Genomic DNA, 16,445 nt, shown 5'->3' with positions numbered 1-16,445 from the left:
ATTCTCTACAGTGTGGAAACAGGCCCTTTGGCCCAACAAGTCCACACCGACCCATTTCCCTCTGACTAATGCACCTAACACTATGGGCAATTTGGCCCATACCAAAGGTATTTTTCCTTGGCCTTTTTTAAAAAGAAAATACACACTTTCCCTGCAGAGTTGCATTGTCTTGTCTTTGGCGTGACTGTCCATGATGTGGAGTTTAAGGATATATAGTTCCATTCCAGATAGTAGCTTAGTTTAGCCACTTACACATCAGAATGTTTCTTTGTTTGTTTATAACAAATGAGTTTTGAGGTGATTGAAGAAATTTGAATGTCTCGTTTGTTCTCTTTATTACTGTTATCCGGAACAAAATGGCCATTTTAGTGATTACATAAACTTATACATTTTTGGTATGACTGGTGAAGTAGTGGAGTTTGATTGGCAGCCACTCCTTCTGTTAAAATCATAACAATGGGTCTCAGGATTGTATTGCTGACTTCTGATTTACAAATAAAATTCAGTCTCATAACATCTTTGGAGAGAGTAGATTTAACTAAATTATTCTGAATACATTTATCAGGAATTTTCTTTTCTGCCTATTTTGCCTCATGTCCGATAAGTCTTCAATCAAAATTATGATTGGAAATCCGGAATTCCAGCAGACATTCTATTCCATCATAAGCAACAAAGTATGTTTGTGTATTTATGCAGAAGCCCAATAACCCATATCACACTGCCATTGTATATTTAATTTCCTAAAGTTAATGACTACACACAAATGTATAAAGATAATATTACTGTAATACACAAGTTAAAAAGATAAATAATAGAAAAATATGATCAAAGAAAGCATATGTTGCATTGAAACTTAAAATTGAAACATGGTTTGTCTATCAAATAACAAAGTTTCTTTGTGCAATAATAGATATAAGGAGCACCATGATTTTACTCTCAATGCTTCAGCCATAAGTTGAAAACCTAAAAGGTCTTGTTTGCTTGTCCCTCGTCTATATTTTTGGCCATTTGTTTTATGGAGCTTCCTCCTGAAAATAGATTAAATAATGGTATGGACAACTCAGGAACATGAATTTAAAAAAAAACATTCAGATATGGTGTCCCCCATGAAATCAGTATTTTTCCCCCATTGCTAGTTACTTTTGAGAAAAGTAAGTTTGCAGATGACACCAAAATTGGAGGTGCAGTGGACAGCAAAAAGGGTTACCTCAGATTACAACAGGATCTTGACCAGATGGGCCAATGGGCTGAGAGGTGGCAGATGGAGTTTAATTCAGATAAATGTGAGGTGCTGCATTTTGGGAAAGCAAATCTTAGCAGGACTTATCTACTTAATGGTAAGGTCCAAGGGAGTGTTGCTGAACAAAGAGACCTTGGAGTACAGGTTCATAGCTCCTTGAAAGTGGAGTCGCAGGTAGATAGGATAGTGAAGAAGGCGTTTGGTATGCTTTCCTTTATTGGTCAGAGTATTGAGTACAGGAGTTGGGAGGTCATGTTGCGGCTGTACAGGACATTGGTTAGGCCACTGTTGGAATATTGCATGCAATTCTGGACTCCTTCCTATCTGAAAGATGTTGTGAAACTTGAAAGGGTTCAGAAATGATTTACAAGGATGTTGCCAGGGTTGGAGGATCTGAGCTATAGGGAGAGGCTGAACAGGCTGGGGCTGTTTTCCCTGGAGCGTCAGAGACTGAGGGGTGACCTTATAGAGGTTTACAAAATTATGAGAGGCATGGATAGGTGAAATAGACAAAGTTTTTTCCCTGGGGTCGGGGAGTCCAGAAGTAGAGGGCATAGATTTAGGGTGAGAGGGGAAAGATATAAAAGAGACCTAAGGGGCAACTTTTTCACGCAGAGGGTGGTACGTGTATGGAATGAGCTGCCAGAGGATGTGGTGGAGGCTGGTACAATTGCAACATTTAAGAGGCATTTGGATGGGTATATGAATAGGAAGGGTTTGGAGGGATATAAGCTGGGTGCTGGCAGGTGGGACTAGATTGGGTTGGGATATTTGGTCGGCATGGACAGGTTGGACTGAAGGATCTGTTTCCATGCTGTACATCTCTATGACTCTATGACTCTAAGCGGGATTGAAACCAAATAAGGATTCTCTTGACTGTCCTTGTAAGGATCCAAAATGGTTGATTCTCCCTCTCATCAAATACATGCATATGGAAAATGATCTTGCCTGATGAATGTTTGGTTGTCCTCTTTCCACATTATAGGGATTCTCCTTCTTGTCAATTATTCTGTCTTCCTGTGGATTTAACTTCCACTGCTACAAGGTGGTTCAGGTCAGGAAGGTGGTGGAATACTCTCCCTGTGCCTGGATGAGTGCAGCTCCAACAACACACAGGAAGCATGACACAATTTGAGACAAAACAGCCTGCCTGATTAGCACTGCATCCACTACCTTGAACATCCACTACTTTGAATATCCACTAACTTTACCACTGACACAGTGGCTGTTGTGTGTATCATCTACATTGCAGTAACTCAACATGGCTCCTGTGACAGCAGTTTCCAAACACACAACCTCCAGAATGTAATAGGACAAGGCTAGAAGATATTTGGGAACAGCACTGCAAGTTCAGCTCCTAGCCACACACCAAGCTGACTTAAAGCTTCCATTATTTTTTCATCATCACTGGATCAAATTCCTCAACCACATTGTGGATATAGCTCACCATGACCGTCTCAAGGGTGGTTAAGAAACAGCATTAAATGTTTGCCCTTGCTCGTGATACCCATGTCATGTGAATTAATAAAAAGAATGAAAATCTGAAAGATTTGCTTAACCTTGCGACACAAAGAATTATTATTTTCTTTCAGACAATGAATAGGATCCATTAGATTGATTTGTGGGATGCCCTGGTTTCTAACAACTTGGCATTAAATGAATCATGGACTGTTTCCAAGGTATCATGCATTAATAGGCAAAATAAGTTGGCTTGGATTACTTACTACAGCTAGGTTGAGGAAGCAAGTTTTTTTTCCATTCTTAAAATTGTCTAAAATGCCTTATTACCACATAGGAAGTGTGACCCTTCATTTAGCTAAATCTGTCTTCCAACCATATTGATTATTCTCCTTCGCTTTCTCTGACACTGAATCACTGAGCCCATAGGTATACCTTGCAATCATTTGGTGATAGGATGTCAAAGTATTATTGTCTGGCTGACATGACTAATGTCACTACAGGATACAGGAAATATCCAGATTCACCAAAATATAATACTTCTTCCACAATCACAATTACTGATGGTTGATCCACTGCAAGAAAGGAGATGGAGGTCAACTTCCAATTGCTGACACATCACAGTTAATGTATCTGGATGAAAATGCAGTCTAATCTTGTAGGAAAAAAGCTAAATTGGATTTCTTTGGCTATTGATCTTGTGCTATAGATGTCTATGGGTTGGGTTCTGCTTGCATGTTAGGATGGTTTGGATCTTTTTCTGAAAGCAGAAGAAAAATAGAATTCTGAAGATGATAAGTCTATTTTCTAACAAGATTGAAAGAGATACAGAAGTCATGCAGCTTTAAAATATCACAAGATGATAGAATTTTGCTGATCACAGGTCACTTTTCTTTCCAGACTGACATTAACACATTTCTAATTATGTTTGTGATTTCTAGAGGTGCCCGGTGGTTCACAAAGTAAGAAAATCTGATTTCTGATTAAGTGATGTGGATTTAACATTATGGTAAATTTCAGATACATTTTAAGGTTACAACGTTTTCTGGAAACTGGAGTGGAATTGTTGTGAAGGTCTCTCCATCTGAGTATTATTACAGACTACATATCTATACTGTCAAAATGAGTTCCTAAGTTAATCCTAAAAATTAAAACTCATGTTTGTACAAACATTAAAGCTCATTTGTGATCGTAGAATCCCGACACTGTGGAAGTAGGTCACTTGGCCTATAAAGTCTTCACCGATCCTCTGAACAGTAATCGACCCGGACCCAGACCCCGCAACATTATTCCTCGTAATTCTGAATTTCCCATTTCCAATCCGCCTACATATCCCTGGACACTCTAGGCAATTTAGCATTGCCGAATCTTTAAAATCTGCACATCTTTGAACTGTGGGAGGAAACAAGCACACCCAGAGGAAATCCATGCAAACATGGGGAGAACATGAAAACTCCACACAGTCACCATCGGGTGGATTCAAACCCGGGTCCCTGGCACTTTGAGGTCATAATACTGACTACAGTGCTACTGAGCTGATAGAATTTGGTATCACTCAAAGTAAACAGCACTTCCAGTCTATGGATTCTGCATTACAATCCATAGGTAGCAGGCAGAAACCAATACCTGAAGTATAACTTTACACTACAATTTCTCTGTTTTAGCTTCAAAAGGAAACTTAAATAAATTTTAGGAAACTGAAACCAGAGAAGGCCCTTGAGGATTATAAAGAAAATAAGAAAAATGGAATTAAGAAGGCTAAAAAGAGCCTTGAAATATTCTTAACAAGTAGGATTAAGGAGAATCTCAAGGCATTTTATACATATATTGGGAGGGTAGCTAGGAAAAGGATAGATGCACCCAAGGACAAAAGAAGGAATTTATGTGTGGAACCAGAGGGAATGGATGAAGTACTCTAATGAGTACTTTTCATCAATATTCATCAAGGAGAAGGACATGGATGGTGGTAAGATTAGGGAGGGGCATGTTGGTATTTCAGAAAATGTTGATATTAAGGAGGAAGTGTTGAGTATCTGGATAAATTCCTGGGGCCTGATTTGATCTATCCTAGGATACTAGGGGAAGTGAGGGAGGAGATTAGTGGGACCTCAACAGAGATCAATGTATCCTGTTTACTCACAGTCAAGACTGGGAAATAGCTAATTTTGTTCCTTTTGTTTAAGAATGGCAATCGAGATAATACAGGAAATTATAGGCTCATAAACTTTACATCAGTGGTAGGGAAACTATTGGAGAAAGTTCTTAGGAACAGGATTTGCAAACATTTGGAAAACAATGAACTTTTCAGCATGCCTTCATGTGGGGGAGGTCTTGCCTCACAAATTTGATTCACTTTTTTGAGGAAGTGAAAAGGTGAAAGAGAATAGGACAATGGAGGTTGTCCACATGGATTTTACCAAAACATTTGACAAGGTCCCTCATGGTAGGCTGGTCAAGAAAATGATGCTACATAGAATCCCTGGTGAGTTGGTTAGTTGGATATGAATTTGTTTGTTCACAGAAAACAGAGGGCAGTTGTGAAGGAGTGTTTTTGATTACTGGAGGTCTGTGACTAGTGGTGATCTGCTGTTGTTTATGGAACATAGAACAAAGAACAAAGAGCACAGAAACAGGTCCTTCGGCCCTCCAGGCCTGTGCTGACAGACTTTGCCCTTCCATACTAAAACTGTTTTCACTTATAGAATCCATTTCCCTCTATTCTCTTCCTAATCACGTTTTTGTCCAGGTGCTTCTTGAATACTGCTTGTGTTACCTCCACTCACCACCTCCTCTCGCAGTACTTTCCACACGCTCACCATCCTTTGTGTGAAAAACCTGCCTCGCATGTCTCTTTTCAGCACCTTGAATCTATGTCCCCTAGTAATTGTCACCTGCACCCTGGGAAAAAGCCTCATACTTTTCACTCTATCCATTCCATTCACAATCTTCCTTTCCAAAAAGCACCCTTCCACCGCTAATCTCTATCTCCTATGACTAAACCAGTTTTGTATCCATCTTGCCAGTTCACCTTGATACCATGTGACTTCAGTCACGACATCACCTCCGGAGTTTCACTCCTGGATTCAGCTCCATATTCACTCTGACTGACCCTCTCAGGCATTTATCCTGCTGCCCCTGCTGCTGTTCATCCCCAGATTCACTCTCCTTTGTTCTGTTGATGCTGCTGTTGTTGTTTGGTCTGACCACATTTCTTAAATTTGGTTTTGTTTTCTTGTTTTGGAATTTACCTAAATTAAGAAATTCCCAATGCACTTTGTTGAAAGGAAAAGTTATTCATATACATTTCATAGAAAATTTTCTACCCTTGACATCGGAATTTTCTATCCTTAGTATTATCAGAATTCTCAATCTCTCTATTTATGGATGTATTCCCGAAAAAGTAGCTAAGGAGGAAATCTATAATAACAAAATAAATATTAAGTTCAGACAAAAGATCTGGGCGCATTAGCCTGGCCTACATTTATTGCCCATCTTTAATTACCCTGAAGAAAGTGGTGGTGAACTGTTGCCATGAACCATTGCAGTGTTTGGGTGTAGGAACACCCACATTGCTGCTAAAAGTTGAACTGCAGGATTTTGAACTAGCACCAGTGAAAGAATGATGATCTAGTTCTGAGTCAGGATGATGTGTGACTTGAAAGTAAACATGCAGGTTTGCAGTGTTCCTATACATTTGCTATCCTTGTCTCTCCTCGTGGTGTTGGTCACGGGTTTGGAATGTACAAACATGTGAATGTACAAATTAAGAGCAGAAAGTGGGCCATTCAACCCCTTCAGCGTAACAATGCTGATAATGGTGGATATAGAGCTGACAATGCCGTTGAACATGACATGGTGATGATTAGATTCTCCCTTGTTGCAGATGGTCATTGTCTGAAACTTGTGTGGCACAAATACTGCTGTTCAGTTGTCAACCTATGTATGGATGTTGTTTTGCTCTTGTTTATTTTAACAGGGATTGCTTCACTAAGGAGGCATAAATGGTGTTGAACATTGTGCAATCATCCGTGATCAGCCCCACTTCTGATCTTATGATGAAGAGAAGGTCATTGATGAAGCAGCTAAAGATGGTTGGGCCGAGAGCTGTACTATGAGGAACTCCTACAGACAGGTCCTGGGGCTGCAATGATGAAGTTAATCTTATTGATTTTAAAAAAAAGCAAACCTACAGCTTGTTATTGCTCTAAAAAATAGTGTTTACAGCTTTTGGCAGATATAATGTAATATCCATAACCCTGAAGATAGTGTAGAACAGCATCCAATTAATGAGACATAACGTCAATTTTTCTTGTTGAGCTTGCAATAGTGGAGACAATGCTTTGGAATAAATAGATCATAGATTCTTTAACGAGAGAAGGTGGGTATAAAATTGTCAATTTTCAATTAGGCAAGATATGATTGAATTTTTTTGATATCACAAAGAGGTAAGCAAATGGAATCCCAGATTAATCAGTTAATGTATTAATTAACTTTTTTTTTCAAGTGAGCTGATGAGATCTAAGTAGAGTATCACTGAGGGTTTTATATTTTAGGGTCACAATGGATAGGAGTGAATGATGATAACTGAGCTCCTGGGGTAATGCCAAATTCATGCTACAAAAGGAAACTGGTATAGAATGTAGGAAATGAAAAATTGGTTGACTTTTTTTTAAACTTACTGTCAGGAAGCAAGAAGAAAGATTACTAAAGTTTTTGATGATTATTTATTCAAGAGATTGAAATACTTTCAATTAAGTTTTGTCATTTAATGTAGGTGATGTTTCCTACATTTATATGGTGTATTATCACATCAAGGGAGGTTTGCTAGTGCTCTTGGGGGCGGTTTAAACTAACTCTGCAGGGGCATGGGAACCCAGACTGTAGCTTTAGGGTGCAGGACCTGGAGTGTAGGGAGGTTAGGAACATGGCATCAATTTCAAAGGAGGGTGCCTGTAAACAGGAAAGTGGTTTGAAGTGTGTATACTTCAATGCAAGAAGTATACGAAATAAGGTAGGTGAACTTGCAGCGTGGGTTGGTACCTGGGACTTCGATGTTGTGGCTATTACGGAGACATGGGTAGAACAGAGACAGGATTGGCTGTTGCAGGTTCCAGGGTTTAAATGTTTTAGTAGGGTCAGAGGTGGGGGTAAAAGAGGGGGAGGTGTGGCATTGCTTGTCAAAGATAGTATTACAGCTGTGGAAAGGACGATGGATGAAGACTCGCCATCTGAGGTAGTTTGGGCTAAGGTTAGGAATAGGAAAGGTGAGGTCACCCTGTTAGGAGTTTTTTACAGGCCTCCTAATAGTCCTAGAAACGTAGAAGAAAGGATTGCGAGGATGATTCAAGAGAAGAGTGAAAGTAATAGGGTGGTTGTTATGGGGGACTTTAACTTTCCTGATATTAATTGGGAAAGCTATAGCTCAAGTTCGTTAGATGGGTCAGTGTTTGTCCAATGTGTGCAGGAGGGTTTCCTGACACAATATGTAGATAGGCCAACAAGAGGTGAGGCCATACTGGATTTGGTTCTGGGTAATGAACCAGGCCAGGTGTTAGAATTAGAGGTAGGTGAGCACTTTGGGGACAGTGACCACAATTCGGTGACCTTTACTCTAGTGATGGAGAGGGATAAGTGTGCACTACAGGGCAAGAGTTATAGATGGGGGCAGGGAAATTATGATACTGTGAGGCATGACTTAGGATGTGTGGCCTGGAAAAGTAAGCTTCAAGGCAAGGGTGTAATTGATATGTGGAGCTTGTTCAAGGAGCAACTATGGAGTGTCCTTGATATGTATGTGCCCGTCAGGCAGGGAGGAAAGGGTCGTGTGAGGGAGCCGTGGTTTAATAAGGAATTGGAATCCCTTGTTAAATGGAAGAGGGCGGCCTATGTAAAGATGAGGCGTGAAGGTTCAATTGGGGCGATTGAGAGTTATAAGGTAGCCAGGAAGGACCTGAAGAGAGAGCTAAGAGCAGCAAGGAGGGGACATGAAAGGTCCTTAGTTGATAGGATTAGGGAAAACCCTAAGGCTTTCTATAGGTATGTCAGGAATAAAAGAATGACTAGGGTAGGAATAGGTCTAGTCAAGGATAGTAGTGGGAAGTTGCGTGTGGAGGCTGAAGAGATTGGGGAGACACTGAATGAATACTTTTCATCAGTATTCAATCAGGAACAGTACATTGTTGTCAATGTGAGTACTGAGTCACAATTAAGTAGAATGGATGGCTTTGAGGTATGTAGAGAAGAGGTGTTGGAAATTCTGGAAAGGGTGAAAATAGATAAGTCCCCTGGGCCTGATGGCATTTATCCTAGGATTCTCTGGGAAGCAAGGGAGGAGATTGCAGAGCCATTGGCCTTAATTTTTATGTCCTCGTTGTCTACAGGAGTAGTGCCAGAAGATTGGAGGCTAGCAAATGTGGTTCCCTTGTTCAAGAAGGGGAGTAGGGATAACCCTAGTAACTATAGGCCGGTGAGTCTCACTTCTGTAGTGGACAAAATCTTAGAGAAAATTGTAAGGGATAGGATTTATGAACATCTGGATAGGAATAATGTGATCAAGGATAGTCAGCATGGTTTTGTGAAGGGCAGGTCGTGCCTCACAAACCTTATTGAATTCTTTGAGAAGGTGACTAAGGAGGTGGACGAGGGGAAAGCAGTAGATGTGGTGTATATGGATTTTAGTAAGGCATTTGATAAGGTTCCCCATGGTAGACTACTGCAAAAAATACGGAGGTATGGCATTGAAGGTGAGTTAGAGGTTTGGATTAGGAGTTAGCTGGCTGGAAGAAGACAGAGGGTAGTAGTTGATGGCAAAGGTTCATCTTGGAGTGCCGTCACTAGCGGTGTTCCGCAAGGATCTGTTTTGGGACCATTGCTGTTTGTCATTTTTATAAATGACCTGGAGGAGGGGTTAGAAAGTTGGGTGAGCAAGTTTGCGGATGATACGAAAGTTGGAGGAGTTGTAGACAGTGAGGAAGGATGTGGCAGGTTACAGCGGGATATAGATAAGCTGCAGAACTGGGCAGAAAGGTGGCAAATGGAGTTCAATGTAGCTAAGTGTGAGGTGATTCACTTTGGTACTGGGCTAACGGTCGGATACTTGGTAGTGTGGATGAGCAGAGGGATCTTGGTGTCCATGTACACAAATCTTTGAAAGTTGCCACCCAGGTAAATAGTGCGGTGAAGAAGGCATATGGCGTACTGGCTTTTATTGGTAGAGGAATTGAGTTCCGGAGTACTGAGGTCATGTTGCAGTTGTATAAGACTCTGGTGCGGCCACATCTGGAGTATTGTGTGCAGTTTTGGTCGCCATACTATAGGAAGGATGTGGAGGCACTGGAACGGGTGCAGAGGAGGTTTACCAGGATGTTGCCTGGTATGGTAGAAAGATCGTATGAGGAAAGGCTGAGGCACTTGGGGTTGTTTTCATTGGAGAAAAGAAGGTTTAGGGGTGACTTGATAGAGGCGTACAAGATGATTAGGGGTTTAGATAGGGTCGACAGTGAGAATCTTTTTCCTCGTATGGAGTCAGCTATTACAAGGGGGCATAGCTTTAAATTAAGGGGGGGTAGGTATAGGACAGATGTTAGGGGTAGGTTCTTTACTCAGCGAGTCGTGAGTTCATGGAATGCCCTGCCAGTAGCAGTGGTGGACTCTCCCTCATTATGGGCATTTAAGCGGGCATTGGATAGGCATATGGAGGATAGTGGGCTAGTGTAGGTTAGGTGGGCTTGGATCGGCGCAACATCGAGGGCCGAAGGGCCTGTACTGCGCTGTATTCTTCTATGTTCTATGTTCTAAGGTTTTTTACGCAAAATAATATTCAAAGTCTCAAAATACACCTTAGTGCAGCATTTAGGTCATTAAATTTGGCATTGCTCCATAAATGTAGTTGATATTAAAAATAAACTCAACCAGTGAAGAAAATGAAATGATTGTTTTTGCTCGGTCTAAACCCTCTTTATTGTCATTTTCCAGTAGTTTAATTGCATAGTTTTCAAGATTATCTTCATTTCCATTTTGTTAAATTATTCAAGCAATTATTAAAAATACAAAATCTTTTTGAAAAACTTATAGCTATTATACTTACAGACAAACGCTTTTAGAGATAATTACTATAAATTAGCTACAAAGAGCATCTTAGAGAGTTCTAATTATTTCAATCATAAGTTATAACTGGAGAAAAAGAAAGAAAAACTAAACCCAATGTGGAGCATGCAGTCAGGTATTCTCTTGTCTTGAAAATATAAATTTAATTTCACTGAAATAATGTTTTTTTAAGATTACTGCAAGGTTAGGTCTTTGCTATTGTATTTGAGAAATGGATCATTGATCATACGTATTTCACATTTCATATATTTACAACTTCTTTACACAAAAAGGATGTACATAAACAAATTGATCTCAATATTAAGATTACTGTTAGTCAGCTCCTTTCAAGATGAACCCGCAAAATTACCAAAATTAAGGCTTAAACTGTAAATACCATTTTAACCAATTGTTACGTTGTTAACCGCAAGCCACTATTTTGTGGAAAAAAATCAATGCTTCCACTAGGAACAGCCATGCAGAAGATTATGAAGGATCTAAATGCCTGCTAACACACTTGGTACAGTTCAGTACTTTGAGGGAAAGCATCCATTAATAGTCACCAACTGATGTTGCATAAACAAATAGCTTCTGAGGATTGTGAAAAATACTTAAATGTATTAGATTAGATTACTTACAGTGTGGAAACAGGCCCTTCGGCCCAACAAGTCCACACCGACCCGCCGAAGCGTAACCCACCCATTCCCGTACATTTACCCCTTTACCTAACACTACGGGCAATTTAGTATGGCCAATTCACCTGACGTGCACATCTTTGGACTGTGGGAGGAAACCGGAGCACCCGGAGGAAACCCACGCAGACACGGGGAGAAGGTGCAAGCTCCACACAGTCAGTCGCCTGAGTCGGGAATTGAACCCGGGTCTCTGGCGCTGTGAGGCAGCAGTGCTAACCACTGTGCCACCGTGCCGCCCGTTTATTAACTTCAAACCTGCAGCAAGGGGAAAAGATGATTTTCAGATTCATCTGGAGGCTTTCTGGACATTTTGCTAATATTTTGCCAAAATTCAATCAACATTTGTTCTGTTAATCCTCTAAGGACTACATCTAACACAAACAGCTTGGTTCTGGATGTTTATCTGGGCTTGTGAAGACATGAATTGAACATTTCTACACCTCCCAAATCTCACTTCAGATTGAATACTTTTCTCAGGATTTTCATTGCTTCAAGTTCAGTATGACATTTATGAGTAGTAATTAGATTTGCGCACATACTCACTGAATAAAGAGCTTGGATACAAAAATACCTACATCCTGTATTCTGACAGGTCCAGGAGCTTTGTCTCCCACTGCTGAAAAAGAGCCAGATGTTGGAAATGACAAGGCACATGTCATGATTATGATCATTATCATCACTGTTATCATCAGCAAAATCACTATCATCATCATTACCTTCTTAAGCAGTAGGCACTAGCCCAGTGACATGGACTTCGATGGTGAGAATAATAGAGATAAAGTGGGAGAATAAGGGAACAACATAGAACCAGTCTACATGAGGATATGTGCATAGTTTACTTTGGAGGAGGAGAAGTTGCAGCAAATGCTAGAGGTGATGGTGGGGGTAGTGATGAGAGTGAACCTTACAGTTTCCTTTTGGGATTTAGCACATAGATTTGCAGTGACAGATAAATTGCCATCTAACTGAGTTTCCTGAGACATTGTGAGCTCATGCTCTCCAAATGTGGGGATCCATAGTGCTCACAACATCAGCATCAGTTAAGTTTAACAGGTGTGTGGTGATCAGCTATGACTAGTCTCATGATGACCTCCAAATAGCAGTAGATCAAATGTATGCATGAAATGCAAGACCTCCTGACGCTAGCTCCATAGCAGCTGGGTAATGAGATAATGTCATTGAGCAGAACAATCATATGGGAGGCTGATCGATGGCTGGAGTGGTTGACAGCTGCTTCCCAGTTACCACATCCTGTCCAGCTCTCTGGGCAGCATTACCAAAGGCTGAACAATCAAACCAAGAGGCTGAAGGGCTATCACCATCCTCTGATGTCTCTACGCCATCTGTTATCTGTAAAGCGCACAAACATTTATTTGTAAATTTGTTAAATGTCTAACATTTTTAAGTTGAAAAAGTTCATCATTTTCTATCTTTTCCTATTCCATCAATGGTCACAGCAAATTATAAATTTACCCAGAATGGTGACATGGACAATTTTGTAGGTTTTAGAAACAATTCAGCAGGTTTCTTTCAGTCAGCAAACAATAATGAGTTTATTACAAATAAAATGTAGTCAAACAAGAATGCAAGGGTTATTATCAAAGAAAAAGTTTAGACTGCAATATGAGCTATGAGTTGAATGCGAACAGCATAAATTTAATTTGAATCAAATATGGATAACAAGCGATAATGATTGAATGCCACACAGAACACCTCAAATAACATTTACGATTGAGATAGATTGAATAGATTTTTCAACAACTCTGCACTCGCACCCACTAAGTGTTAGTGATAAACGATCAGTCCTTAGCAAAGGCTTTACCTTTATTCCCCCTCCGTCCACGCATCAATGAATTCAATACGCATCGTGACGTTGAACACTTTTTCTGCCGCCTCTGCCTCCGAGCTTACTTTTTCAATCAGGACTCCAGCTCACCTTCCAAGGACCCCTTCATCCACCCCCAACACACTCCATTCACCTGGACACCCTCTGTCTTTTACCTTTGAGCCAGTTCTGTATCCAAATGGCTAGTTCTCCCTGTATTCCATGAGATCTAACCTTGCTAATCAGTGTCCCAGGGGGAACCTTGTCGAATGCCTTACTGAAGTCCATATAGATCATGTCTACTGCTCTGCCCTCATCAATCTTCTTTGTTACTTCTTCAAAAACCTCAATCAAGTTTGTGAGACATGATTTCCCACGCACAAAGCCATGTTGACTAGTCCTTGCCTTTCCAAATACATGCACATTCATGGAATGATATACAGTTTATCACTGGAAAACGTGGATGTCAAAGTAACAAGCTGCATGGTTCAACCTCAGGCAGTAACCAAGAATAATGATGGAATTAAGGACATAGGTCTTCCCAGTATTTATTTGGGTCAACTTGCAATTACAAATAAAATTTCGCCAGTTCTGGATGTGAATACGCAGTGTGAAAAATTGGAGGCAATGGAGAGTCCAGAGTGCATTGCTGAGACAAAGCTGAGAGTAATCAGTGTATTCATCGATCCTAATTTCTTTTAGATGACCTTAGCAAAGGAATGAGAAATAGGAATGGGCCAAGAATAGCTCCTTGAGAGATGGCACAGTTAATGATGCAGGAGCAAGAAGAGCAGCCATTGTAAGTAATCTTTCTGGCAATGACAGCACAAATAAGAATGGAACCAAGTATAGTCAGGCCTCAGGCAGTCAGACTATGAAGGAGAGGTATTGGACCAGGAAATCAAGTGTTAAAGGAGAATGATTTGTGCAAAGATTTCAGGATTCTGTAGTAACCTTGTGAGTTTGTCATGGAGTTGCACATTACAGTATAAATACCATAGTGTGAATAAAATTACAACATATTAGAACTTTACAGACTCTGGAAGACACATTAAATCAAAGTACAACATGAAATGGACATGAACCTGAAGAAGTTAGATTAGTCCTTACCAGTATTTCCACTAAATTCCTTTCTCTTCTGCATGGACGAGTGAGGTCCATTGGCAGCAGTGACTTCTTTAGCCAGAAGACAATACTGTGAATGGTATTGACATGATGAATGCCATGCGTAGACCCTCAGATAAGCTGCATACAAGAGATGAAACTTTTTATACCTGTCATAGCCGAAGTGTCTCAGGGTGACCTATTTTTGGACACAATTGGATTCAAAATGCTATTTGTATTGTTTGCACACTTTCTTTTCTTGTGAGGTGCACCAGACATGAACTTGGTGAAGAGATAAGTGCAGGATATCTTTTTGATCTGCCCACTTTGCATATTTTCATGTCAGTCAACATTCTGTGCTAATTTTGAACCAGCACTTCCATTTTGACGGTCCATCATCCAGCATGTATAATCCCTTAAATTTACACAGCGAATGTGCATGAGGCAAAATGAAGCCCATTATCCTAGGTAGGTGCTGTGTTAAAATGATACAGTCCCTACCTCTGAGTGAGGATGCCTAGGTTCAAGGTCTACCTGTCTTAGATGTCTGTCCCAACATATCTACACAAGTTGATTCAATAAAACCACATTTCCCCATTTAAAGCAATCAGTAATCATTTACACGTTAGTGGCTTATTTATTTCCTTCTGATTGTTTTTAAACTTCTCCACATTTTGTTGTTTTGTTTAGATGTTTCCAAAATCTCAACCAAGTGTTGCAGTAATTGCTGAAAGAGCTTTTGCTGATTTCATGTCTTCAACCAATTGCTCCCAGATATGGATGTAATCATAAGCCTACATTTATTGGTTTCCCAACTCGTTACATCCTGTTAAAACTATAATAAATTAGTTGAAAGCTATTTCTTTTTTATAATACCATGTAGTCTCTGTTTGATAAAGTTGTGATTTTCTAAAGTGCATCATTCATAGGTCCTAATGATAGATCCCAGCATGTACCCAGCAATTGATTTTAGGCTAATTGGCCTGTATTAGTCAGTAATCTCTCTCCTTCCTTTCGAAAATAGCAGTATTGGTGTGCTGCCACATTGAAGCATTGTCTATGCTAGTTTTATATCTATGCAGTTCAGACCTATCCATCTCCTATTAGCTGCTTGGATTGTGAATTTCATTACACCGTCTGGTTGGAGATGTGTAAAAGTCAGCAAACCCAAAATTCTAAGAAAGGAACATTCTCCATTTTGGTTATGCTTTTACCTATGTTTCTTTTATTTAACTCCTCCTTTCTAATGACAGCACTATAGCTGTAACAGATGTCAAATAGGTGCAGTATCAAGAAAGGCACAACATTGGATTAGTAGTCAAGAGTAATCATGAATTCTGTCCTGCTGCTGAATGTAAATATTGCTCACACTGGGACTCCCAATCCTTTCAAACCTCAGTGGCATTGTTCACATAAAAGAGCTACAAGTCTCTGAGGAAGTCAGAGTCCAGCCATAAGTAATCTGTTGGCTTAAGTGATTCATGCATAATGCACACTGTTCAGTAGGTGGGCAAGGTGCTCATATTTACATGCCATCTGAGTGATCAACATTTGAGAGTAATTTTCTTTCTGTGTTAAAATAGCCTTCACTCAGCAATTTTCCATTATATTTATGTTAAAAACAGACCACAGTGTCATGGGAACTTTAACTGGAGCTTGTGAATTAGATCAACTAGGGCTTTTAGCTGTCAAGAGAAAGCTTAGTGCATAAAAGTGTTCTGAAACATTTGGTGACTCAAAATGTACAGATCCATTAGATTATTTTCCTTAAGACCATAAGATATAGAAGCAGAATTAGGCCATTCAGCTCTTCACATCTGCTCTGCCATTCAATTATGACTGGTATCTTTTATGTTTTATTCAGTTTAAACTTACAGCAATCTGACATGGAACAAGATTCTTTTTATAAACAGAATAACTCAGCCTTCATAAATTCTTCATGGAGATCACAACATTGGGCGCAGGAGTGGAGCAGTGCCCAGAGGGAGGGCTGCCAGAGGCTTGATTATTGGTGACTGCAGCAAAAGGGCCCATTTCC

Source organism: Chiloscyllium plagiosum, unplaced genomic scaffold (genome assembly GCF_037043375.1).
Source record: "Chiloscyllium plagiosum isolate Xiang-an unplaced genomic scaffold, Cpla_swu_hap1 HiC_scaffold_3, whole genome shotgun sequence".
NCBI classification, from domain to species: domain Eukaryota; kingdom Metazoa; phylum Chordata; class Chondrichthyes; order Orectolobiformes; family Hemiscylliidae; genus Chiloscyllium; species Chiloscyllium plagiosum.
This window is presented reverse-complemented; position numbering follows the sequence as displayed.